General features: G+C 41.8%; 1 pseudogene; it reads left to right on the top strand.

The window, feature by feature from the left end:
• The first annotated feature begins 385 nt into the window (after positions 1-385).
• LOC147460209 (uncharacterized) lies at positions 386-1,985 on the top strand (annotated as a pseudogene).
• Positions 1,986-12,059: the final 10,074 nt, after the last annotated feature.

Raw genomic sequence — 12,059 nt, 5'->3', positions numbered from 1 at the left:
AGAAAATCTCGAATAATCCAACCAAAATAGATAAAGGGTATTTTGGGTTTGGGAATTTCAAATTTGGGAATTTTTGAAATTCGAGGGTATTTTTGGAATTTTCACAAAAATTAGAAAATTAGAGGGGTATTTTGGTAATTTTCCCAATGGTTAAAACACGAAAACTGCCGCCTGGCTCGTCTGAACCCGCTGGGGAGGTTGACTCGTGCTGTGCTTCTTGGCGAGTGCATCTCCAAGCTCTCTCTCTCTCTCTCTCTCTCTCTCTCACAGTGCATTCATCCATTGGACATCTTGTTTTCATGGCGCACCACGCATTTATCATTTTCTTCGCCAGGCGATGGACATGGAGGCAGAAGGAGAGGAGGAGGTGAAAGTCTGATTCCGGGGGCTTCCGGAGGAGGTGGTGCTGGTTCATGTGGTCTCAAGATTCCCTGGTATGCCCGCCTGCCCACAGAATCGTCTCCAAACACTGGAGAGCCTTCATCAACACCCTCACTACTCGTCCATTTCTTGCAGCCAAAATACGTAAGCATCAGCTTCTGCTTCTCAAAGTCCTCTTTTTAATTTGCACAGCCAAAGATGCGCAGCTCTTCCTCACTTGAGACCATACAGAAGATGACAAGTGGGAGGCCACAGGTGTGATTCATAGGCACTGGCAAAAACTTCTACCCTTGCATGGCCTCCGTCTGATGTATGTCCTAGGGATACTGGCAAACTATGGTATTCTTTATTTGTGGTCCTACCGGGATTCCAATGTGGTGGTAAAGATGGACTTGGGTCACACAGATTGGACTTGGAGCATGCATCGGGTCCTTCATCCCTTCGATGAGTCGAATGCCATCTTCAAGGGCAAGACCTTTGTGCCTGTGGTTAATGCTACAAGAAAAGCGCTGCTCAGTTTCGACATGATCACAGGTCAATGCAACCGATGCATATTGAAGGGTAGCTTTCTCGATCTGAGGATGCTTCTTAAGACGGGCTCACAGTCCGCATCACATGTTGAAGAGGAACTTGTAGGGTGCAGTTCAAAGTTGACTCTTGGAGGACAAAAATAAAGAGATACCCGTTGATGAATGGAAATGGTCAGAGATATCGCAAGTCCACCTTTTGCAAGCCTGCTACAGAATCAATGTCAACATCACTTGGTGGGATTTCTTGGTTCAACCAATCCTTGCCATATAACTTGGGTCCATATGGAGGGTAGTTTTAAGCTCATTGGAATTGCATGGTTTTTTAAGCTTATACCGTGGATCGTTGTACTGGGCATACCTGGAGTTTGACAATTAATAGGATGAAAGTGATAAGAGGGAGGCAAGAGGATTGTGCAAGAGCAGCATCATGAATCATGAGATTTGCAAGGATGAAGAAGATCAATATTTTAGGCCAGATCTCTTCCGATCCCTTCGATTTTGGGACTCAAGTCCTGCAATCTGAGGCCTGCGATGTGTCAGAGCTATCGTGGCCCCCCTCATTATGAATCATTTGAACAACAGCAAGTAGAGAAACAACAATAGCAACCAAAGGTTAGTTCATTTTCAGAAAGACATAAAGAGAGAGTGTGTGTGTGTGTGTGTATGTATGCTCTAGTGTACACATAAAGAGAGTGTGTGTGTGTGTGTGTGTATGCTCTAGTGTACACATGGAGTAGTTTTTCCCACAAACGTGGCGCTTGTATGGCAATTTTGACCACGCAGCTGGTTGATTGTGCTTTTTGTTTGGTTTTTGATGGATGTGTTTTTTGATCGATGAGGTAGTGCTCCAGATTCTTGAAGTTTTTCTCACATGTTGCATAGTTCTTATAGTGCAAATTATGTATGATTGTGTGGATCATTCTAGAGAGTGGTTTTAGCATGGTTTTGTGCAGCTTATGCCATGTATGCATTTTGTGGATACAGCTTGAGCTAGGTATAGCTTGCAGGTACTAGGTTCATAGGTTTACATTGTTTTTGAACAGGTACATGTCCATAGAGCCGCTCGTTCAGGAGTGAGCTTGTTTGCAAATTTCTAGGGTTTTGGCATGCAAATTTTTTGCAAACAGTTTCTCTTGTGTGATTCATTTTGAGCTAGTTTTCTCACTACTTGCGTATATGGCTGTGCGCTTTATTCTCAGTTGATTTGTTTGTCCCAGATTGTATGCCTGCAATTTGCAAATTTTGGAGTTGTTCTATGCATATATGAGCATCAGTTTTTGATGCGTTTGATCATGGTTTCCATGATTGTGTAGTGGTCAAGTGATCTCCCAGTTTGTTGTCAGTTTTGGCATAGTTTATGGTAGAGAATGTACTTGAGGTTTTTCTCACTTTATAGAGGAGACTGCCAAATTTCTCCTAGGTTTTCTTGCCAAAGTTTCTTGACAGTCAGAGCTTTTGGCGGAGCTTCTGCTTGAATACCCTTGGTGGAGGACAAAGAGGAGACGACCCATGAAGGGAGAAGATCATCTCCCTCGTCGCCGGCAAACCCCCCCCCCCCCCCCCCCCCCCCCCCCTCCCCCTTTTTGGCGTTTCAAAACGTTGTTGCCCCCTCAGCCAATAGCGCTTCCCCGTCGTGTGGACCTTGGGCGACACCGCTGTCTTCCCCACTGCAACGTTTTAGAATGCTGGCCACAACCCCTTGACGACGCATTGGTAACTCCAACGGCACCCTCGCTACCCTCAGCAAATTAAAATGCTCCAGCCCCTGTCCTTGGTGGCACCACTATCTTCCCCACGCTTGCGTTTTGAAATGCCGGCAACACCTTGTGACCCCTCGACTTTTGGCGCTTTAAAACATTGCCCCCTAGCGGCACTCCTTGACAACGGCAACTTGACCCCTCCTTCTTTGCCAACGATAAAAGACCATTACACTACGACCCAACGTTGTGAGCCGGTAGTGTTGGGCGGCATTCGTCTACTGAGAGGGTTAAAATCGGCCACCTTCGAGATAAAGAGAGTGCAAGCCAACGTTTGTAAAGCCGTGAAAAAGCACCTCTTTTGTGGAGCATCTTGGGAGAATTCAAAGAGCGGAGCCCACTTCATGTGGAGCTCTCTACACAGAGGGTGTGGAGCGGCTTCGAAGAGGCGAGCAAATTGGAGCTCAAGAGAGGAACAACGGATTTTGCGGAGCCACTTGGCAATATAGCAGACAAGTGGACCGGCTTGGCAATTGGTACAATTTGGAGACTTTGCAGCTTGGTTAATGTGGCCATCTCTTGGAATGCGAGAAGGATTCCCAGATTTCTAAATCTTGCAACCTCAACATGGCCCCCCCTTACTTGAGCGCCAGTGACAAATTGAACAATAATTACTCTCCTTGGAATTTGAATATGCGACTCTGGTTCTCACGGAAAGGCTCGATGGCTTGGAGCCCCGTCCTACGAGAGATCCCAACATTAGGTACACCCGCCTTCAAGATGATGAATATTTCAAATCGTGTGTCGATTGGGATGTTGTTAATGTGAAGGCAATGTCGCCAACGTGATATCTCTTACAAAGGACATTTCTCCAACCATTCATACTTTGAAGACTGCGAACAATATTTGGTTCAAGCTCGTCGGAATATTTGATCAGGATTCTACGATGCGAGTAGTCACCCTTCTTGGACAGTTATTTGCCATCCAGTTTCCATGAGGAATTTCCATGCAATCATTTCTTATGAAGGCTAAAGTTATTCATGATCAACTATCGGTTATGAAAAGTGCACTGAAGAGTACTCAGTTAGCTTCTTTGGTTCTCACGAAGTTGCTTGAGATGTATGAAACGGTGTCTAGGACACTTCGACAACAAATCACGAAGGAAAAGCTGGAATTTGATGATCTTAGTTCTTTTCTCATTGAGGAGGAAGCCGTGTTTATAACTCATGGTAAAATTCAGATTTTCGAGAAAGGTGTGGAAGCACTTGCTGCTTTGGATTCCAGAAAAAAGACCAAGAACCTTTGTTACAATTGTGAAAAGCGTGGTCATTTGGCTAAATATTGCAGATCCAAAGGCAAAGATAGAGATTCTACAAAGGACAAAGGTAAAAGCAAGCATCATGAGGAAGGAGGTGATATTGACTCTAGGAAGGACAACAAAGAGGCTGTTGGTGTAGTGGAGTCAACACCGGCATGGACTCCCGCCTTCTAGTCACATGGAGATTGGTGCCGCCACTAGCCAGAGAGAGGCTTGTGCATGGCAAAGACGGGCAAACAGTGCTCTGTACAATTAATTTGGACCCTTGTGTTGGAGTTCAAGTTACTGGTGTTTGAACCTGTGGGTCGGAGTTCAAAGCACATGCATCTGGCAAGAACCAATCAGAAGTATCTAAAACACTATGGATGAGTGCACCAATCCATTGTTGTTGGTCAAATATAGACAGGATGTGTTCCATAGATCATTATCTTGAAAGTAATATGGATGTGATGTGTTCGCAGTTCATGAATGGGGATTCTTGGACGTAGTGTGGTCTACATTTCAAATTTTCCAAAAGGCAACCGATGTTGAAGATGGCGTTCTTCTAAGGTACAAAGTTGAGGGTAGCAAATCCGAGGTGTAACCAGTAAGGAGCTATTTGCTGGGGTGTCCATGGTAGCTTCTTCATCGACTTGGTCTCACTATTTATGTCCACTATGAGCTGCAAAGAGGGTGTTAGAGTTTTGGTATCTCAAGGAAACTGCCCAATACGAACCCATTATTTATGTTGGCTTTTAGGTATTTACTTCACTTATTTGTCAAAGTCTGGGTAGGGCAATTTACTAAGGTTGGTATACATGCAACCCCTTGGCTCCATTGTATTACACATTTAGTTATCCATTTCCAAGGTTGATTGGTTCAAGGGACTCTCTCTCTCTCTCTCTCTCTCTCTCTCTCTCTCTCTCTCTCTCTCTCTCTCTCTCTCGTGCTCACTCTCCTTGATCTCTATGCTTCCGCATCGTCGACTTTGGTAGGTATAAGCTATAGGCTTCACTCAATGACCCTTTCTTTAAGGTAAGGCTTATGTCTATCTACTCTTTACAAAAAAATATTTTCTTGTCCGATGGGAAACCTGACAACAAGCCCTCCAATAGTAAGAAGGTGATAGGTACAACAAGCTTTATCCAAACAAATCTTCTTTTTGAACATAGAGTAGCAAACAACAAGTTTTTCTAATAGAGAATAAGGAGCAATAATCAATGGTGATCAAAATAGCGGAAGAGAAATAACAAAAAAAAACTCTCTTGACAATAAGTGAATCCCAACAACACACACTAGTAGGCGATAAGAGTGACAATTGATGTTTTTACTAGGAGGTTCTAACCTCAATGTTTTTGTTCTATTCTTGGGGCAATGTTGAATCCAGCTACATAATAATAATAAATTCAAACATGATTGAAATAACCTTTTAACAGACATTTAAGACCACATTTTGATCAAGATGGATTTGATTCTCTACTTGAGTTGTTAGTGTATGTAAAAGATGTATTGCAAATACTTATCACTCGTTAATACAATTCAATGATTTTGTTTCTTGACTTGGAGCTATCTTTGTCTTCTAAATCTTTATGTGTTGTGTCCATTGTGTATTATGATGTTCCCTATCATTACACTATTATCATAGCTTGGAACGTATGTTGTGTGATATTTGTGGGATTATCAAATATTTTATGTTGCTTCAGGTATGGAATTGCATTGGTGCCTAATGAACATCCAACACTTGGCAATTCTGCTTGAGATCAATTTCCCTAGACTTATCCAAGAAGGGCACAATCCCTTGAATGGCTTAACACCAATTGCTAAGGGATGTTGGTGGGAACCAAGTCTTGGCCAATAGGCTTGAGGCCTTTTGGTCCTTAGAGAAAGAGAACCGCTTGTAAGAACCTGGTGTTGGCCAAATGGTTTGGGGCCTTTGGGACCTTTGAGCTTGCCCCAGCAAACCTAAAAGGTGTATAAATTGCATCTCATTGTGGAGATGATGTCTGGAAAAGTGTTTTTAAAAGGGTCACACGAGAGTGTCCTTTAGCACACACGCCTCTTGCATGAGCTTCATCTACCCATGTCGCTTCATTATACCAAATCATTTGCACAACTGAGAACCATACCCCCCAAACCTGCAGCTAATTTAAACAATAAAATAGGTTTTGAGCCCGTGACCACACCACACAATAAAAGATTTGCTATACTTAGCAAAAGCTAGCACAGTGCCCTCGCTTCTTAGCTTGTAGTGAGATTGAGAAGAATAGGTCTTAAACTTGACTTCTTTGGGGTTACATTAAGCCACATGATTAAGATTTCAATTACTTGAGTTAATGGTGTCCAAATTGCAAGCTTGTGGTCTCTACTAGAAGGTTAACGAGAGCTTTGGAATGAGGTGAGAAACGTACAAGGTTGTTGATGCCAAGAAAACTTAATTGAAGGTGAGGTGAGAAACATACAAGGTTGTTGATGCCAAGAAAACTTAATTGAAGGTGCAAAATTATAAAAAATGGTGCTAAATATGCTTAAAGGAGATACTCTAATGTTCCAAAGAAGTAATCAATCAATTAAATCATCCATTGGCCATCCCAACTGAAGTATTTGGAATCTATTGTTATTTAATCGATGACTTAGCCGATGGGATTATTGACAAATGGACAATGAAAAAACCCTACTTGATTATGTATACCTCTTAATCAAGCACTGATTATGTATACCTCTCAATCAAACACTAATTAGCAATGGAGGGTAATGGCTCATTTGGTTCTTTCAAGGGCATGCTCGCACATGACTACTCAAGTGCTTGGTTAGTGAGAATGACAACTAATTAGAATGCTACATGCATAAGAAGTTAACTACTTCTCATGGCTCTTATTCACATTGTAAGCATTAGGGTGGGTTGATAAGTGTAGCATTCATAATGACAATTTAACAATGATCAATGGCACAATACACAAGATGTAACAAAAAAAATTTAATTAAATTATTGACCTTATATAAACTCATACTAGAAGTGTGTATAGGATGGGCTACTCAAGTAAAAGTAGCTAGTATATTACAATGCAGGCATACCAATGAATCCTAGGAGGCACCAAGAGGCACCCCAAGTCAACCCTACAAAAGTGACAACAACCTATGAGCTAGGGAGGTGGTTTAGACTCATGTACAACTCATTTGGATGCTATTACATCTCATACACATCACATGCAAGTCACATGATGAAATGCCACATAGAATAATGATTTTAATTTTTTGAGATTGGGGAGACCTAATGACTAGGCTAGGAAAGTACACACCATATGTTGGTGCACATGCCAAAGGCCATATACCCAACATTTAAAAGACCTACCCTTGATCTCATTAACTTCTAATTGACTTCTTGATATATTCAACATATTAAGTGTCTCCCACATGGTTGCTTCTCTCACCCCAGATAGGTTGTGTGATCTTCAACAATTTACCTTGCTATTTTAGAGAGTATTTACCCCAAGATGATGTCAAGTTTATGGTAAGTTGTAGCACCAATCATTAAATAATTCTATTAATAATCATCCCTTAAGGACAACTCACTTCAATCTAGAAGCTCACTGGATTGACTCCCAATAATACTCCATGTCTAGGTCATTTTGGGCTACCTTCATGTAAATAGCCACTTTGTTCTGGACTATCTTGTAAAAGGCTATACGGATTGGCTCACAGTCAAGGAGACTGGGTATAAGCATTGGATGGTGCTTCTAATGTCATAGACAAGAGGAGAATCTAGTACCATTTTTTTTTCACATCTTGCTAACAAAGAATTGCTTGGTCTTCTATATCGAATGTTTTCCCCTCTCCATCCTCAACCTTTTACATGGAAAACTAAAATACTAGGAAAATCCCACACTTTAGATGTTCCTCTTTGTTACTCAAGTGAAGGACATGATTTTATGAGTTGATTAGATTCATACAATCTCTTATGGTTACGCAGATAGATCATTCATGTATAAAGGCAATTCCATATCGCCTCCAAAAAAAAAACGTGAACTTATCTTCATCCCCCTCCCAAAAAAATTTCACAATGGTGAGTAGATTATATTAGCAAAATCATAGAATTACAGGAAATGTGAAGTTATCCTACGCTTGAATTCAATAAGCTACGAACTTGAGCATGGAGATCTTGGGATGGAGATGTGCATAAGATTATGAAGGAGCTAAGATGGAAAAGCTATTGGCTTCATAAGCTCTCTAGATTTTACTTAGACAAAATTTTGATCTCTCATTTTGAACCTTCATTTTGAACCTTAAGACTAACTTGCACCAAAGTATTTGTGGATGACACCATCCATGCCTTTCTAAAAAATGACAACTCTCCCTTGGCTTCTGACCTAAGGCACCTTCGTGTCATTGATATATTTACCAACCACAGAGTAGCGACAAGTGGAACTTGTGCAAGATTTTTAAAATCAAACGTATGTTGCATGTCAATATTCGAATCCATGGCGTTTTGTGCTATGCTAGCAAGAGAAAAACTATACCTTAGAGAAAATTGCTTGGCGCTCTAAATTGGGCTCTCAAGGAAGAAAGTGAAGCGTGGGCATGGTGACTTAGTAGGCACAAAAGCAAAAACGGCCAGCAAAGAATTGCAAGGACAAGGGATCAAAAAAATTGCGATGAGGATAGGGGAAATTTTTGCTTCTCTCTCTCTCTCTCTCTCTCTCTCTCTCTCTCTCTCTCTCTCTCTCTCTCTCTCTCTCTCTCTCTCTCTCTCTTTGTGGTGCATTCTGCAACTCTCTTTCCCTCTCGGCCCGCGCTACCTGCCATCACCCCAGGTTATAGAGCTTGGATATTTCCCACTTGGGGGTGCCCAAAGTCACCCTTTAGGGGTTGAATTTCAAAAAATAATTAAGCAAGGGAGGGTGTCCATGGCTAGCATCCCCCCCCCCCCCCTACTTCTCTCCTCGGTTACTAATTTGGCAAGCTCCCAAGGAAAGGTAACCAAGGCAAGTTAAATCAAGTGCAACTATAGAATCTGTCTAAACTTAGAAAATTTCAAAGATTTTCTAGAATTTTAAAAGTGCAAATTGTTCAATATTATTGATTTAGTGACATTTTTTGCTTGGAAAAAACAGTGTCTACCATGAGATCCACTATATCAACCGGTCGATGCTAGTAGTACCTTGTTGTTATCTACGAGTGGACAATTGGTAGATTAGACACGGTTCTTTTCAACGGACATTCCAATATCGGCAAAGTTCGTGCTTGGGTTGAAATTTTTGTAGTTTGCGATCGCCATCGACGATTTTCTATGACTTTGCCGTATTGAATTACCAAGGCTAATTCACTTCATAGCTGGGTACGGTATGTTCTTGCCAATAAGCACCCTCAAACCGTTCAGATTGTCCCCGGCCTCTGGCCCTTGTCTGACATAAGAGGTATGTTGAAAATCTATATGAGTATGAATAGACAAAGGTGCATCCAATAAACTATCACACAAGGTTTGCACCAACCATCTTGGCATTTCTACAGCTTGTTTTTTTTTTAGCCCTGTCCTTATCAATTATCTTGTAGCTACATCAAAAAATGGCTGATCTGTGATGTCATTTGAAACCTACATAGGTTGCATATGTGCTTCATTAGGATTTCCATTTGTACTCCAACCATTAATTGAAAATAGTGAATAAAGTATCACATACAATCTATGCGCTCATACCTATCTCCTTGGCACATCTAAGGAGGGTTGAATTGCATCTTCCACAAAAAGAAAATCTCAACTAGCCTTGATACGCTTTGTTTTCAGATGATGCAACCTATAGCCTTTGATTTCAAAATGTATCCAATAGACTATAACCAACAAAAATACATTTCACAGCCTTATGATCTAGTTTTCTATAGTATTTCTCAAGCACCAAAGCATAATTCAAGCAACCAAACAAACACAAGTGACCAATGGATGGCTTTTGCCATGCCAAGCCTCATAAGTAATGATAGACTATAGTATATTAGTAATGGGACACTCTAGGACATACATAGCACACATGACAACTTCAAGCCACAATGCATATGGAAAAGCTTGGCTTCTGACCATACATCATGCCATCTCCATAACTTACCTATTTTTCCTCTTAGAAAAACCATTTTGTTGAGGGTTATATGGAATCGTATATTGGTGTTTCATTCCACAACTTGCCACCATAAGCAAAAAGAAAATTGAGACACATAAACACTTTGGAATTTTCGTGGATACACCCATGCACGCTTACAATAATCATCAATAAAAGTCATGAAGTACAAACGATTCCCAAAAGTGCAGTATGCATTGGAACAATATCCTTCACATATATGTTTCAATGGTGCCTCTTGGAGATTGCAATCCTTGGGGATTCACTCTTTGTAGAAAAAGGCATGTCACTTGTGAGTGGAGAGTCTTTAAAAACCCCTATTTACATTTAGTATAAGCTAATTATGACACCCCTTCTTGCACTTATAAGAGTTATAGTGAAAGAAACTAGTATACCACTAGCTTACATATAAGGTTTTATATGGTTCTTTGGAAACTCAATATGGCTAAATCTGTTGTGTATTAAAACTAATATGGCTAAATCTGTTGTGTATTAAAACTCTCTTTTGTGTTATATTCACCATGGCAAAATAAGATCTCGCCTTTTGAACACATAGCATTTTGGCTTTGCTTTGGCAATGGCGATTACTTAAGGAGGGCTAGAGTTGGTTGTGTGCTTCTCTCCATTACCCCGCTCAAGGCTTGCAGTTGTGGGGTTGCAATCCCAAATTTCTTGACCCTGGTGGGCCGCCTGCCTCTCAAAACTAGAAACCTAGCTATCTTCAGCGCGTCCTATTTTGGCGGTGCCCTGTACATTCAACCTTTTTCGGCGGTCCTATGTTCGGCGCTTTATCTCTCTTTGGAGTCTCTCCCTTTTCATTTATCTTTGTCGCAGGTTGCCTTTTAACTATCCTCTACTAGGCGCCGTGCACACCATGACATAAACCAGTTTGCTCCCCCCCCCCCACTCTTTAGGTTGCTCCATGGCGGTCTTTAGCATGGACTTCGAGATGCTACCCATAGAGGAGTACATCCGATAATTCTCCGAGATACTGGCATCGACAAAGCTATTGATGAAGGAAGGCATCAAGCTGATGGAAGAAGGGGTTGAGCATGCATACATATAGTGCATTAAATGTTATCATCATGAGAGAGGAATCAATGATTAAGGGTCCATCCATGGGGGTTTTGAAGAATGCTTGATGGAGGTGTCTCTCCCAAAAAAAGATGAGCGATCGACAACAACACTAAAGAGTGCAATTTTGAGGTAAAGACGCTAAAGACTGGGGAGCCCCAAGGAACAATTTGTACAAACCCCAACAAGGCGGTTGCCGGCTGTGGCTCTCTCAGACCAGGCATCTCTTTTGCGAGCATCTTGAAGGGTCCTAACCAGTGACACTGGTCTACAACATGCCACAATGTTGAGGGAACTAGAGTTGAAGACCGAGAGAAACTGAAGAATGTAAAGTCTCAGCTCGAGCAAGAACTTAAAGAAGTCAACAAACAAAATGGAGATTAGCCCTAGTGGTATCAAGAGACCTTGTTCACGGAAGGAAAGAGGGGGGCTACTCAAAGATGGGATGGTGGATCTGGCTTATAGTGCTATGAAGAAGTCTCTTTCGCAGCAGCAGGTGGAGGTGGCGAAGACCATCACGGTGGCTATTCCACCAATGCTTATTAAAAAGCAGCTTGTTATGCAAACTAAGCATAGTGTTTGGCTTCAGTGGGAGAGTCCTGAATAGATTCGAGTTGATACAATGGATTCAGGGACCTCAAATCCTTGGGCATGGAGAAGCAGTTGATAGCACATCATACCTCGCTAGGGATTTTGCTCAGTCACGTTCAAGGATGACTCAAACGTTGTGAAGATCCTTGAAAAAGGCTCCCTCTTGTTTAACAGGACAATGGTCTGTGTGGTACCATGGGTGCCCGTGTTTGATTTGGCAAAATCCCCCCATGGGTTACATCCGGTTTGGGTCCAGTTCGCGGGCCTACCAAGTTGGTTGTGGGATAATATCTAGATGTTGGCAAGTCAACTAGGCACCCCCTTGTTTGTTCCCAACAAAAGAGGACTTGGCAGAGCCTCTAATCGAGCGTGCATAGGCTGGAATGTGTCT

This window comes from Adiantum capillus-veneris, chromosome 4 (genome assembly GCF_014529385.1).
Source record: "Adiantum capillus-veneris isolate H3 chromosome 4, ASM1452938v2, whole genome shotgun sequence".
Lineage (NCBI taxonomy): Eukaryota > Viridiplantae > Streptophyta > Polypodiopsida > Polypodiales > Pteridaceae > Adiantum > Adiantum capillus-veneris.
This window is presented reverse-complemented; position numbering and strand designations above follow the sequence as displayed.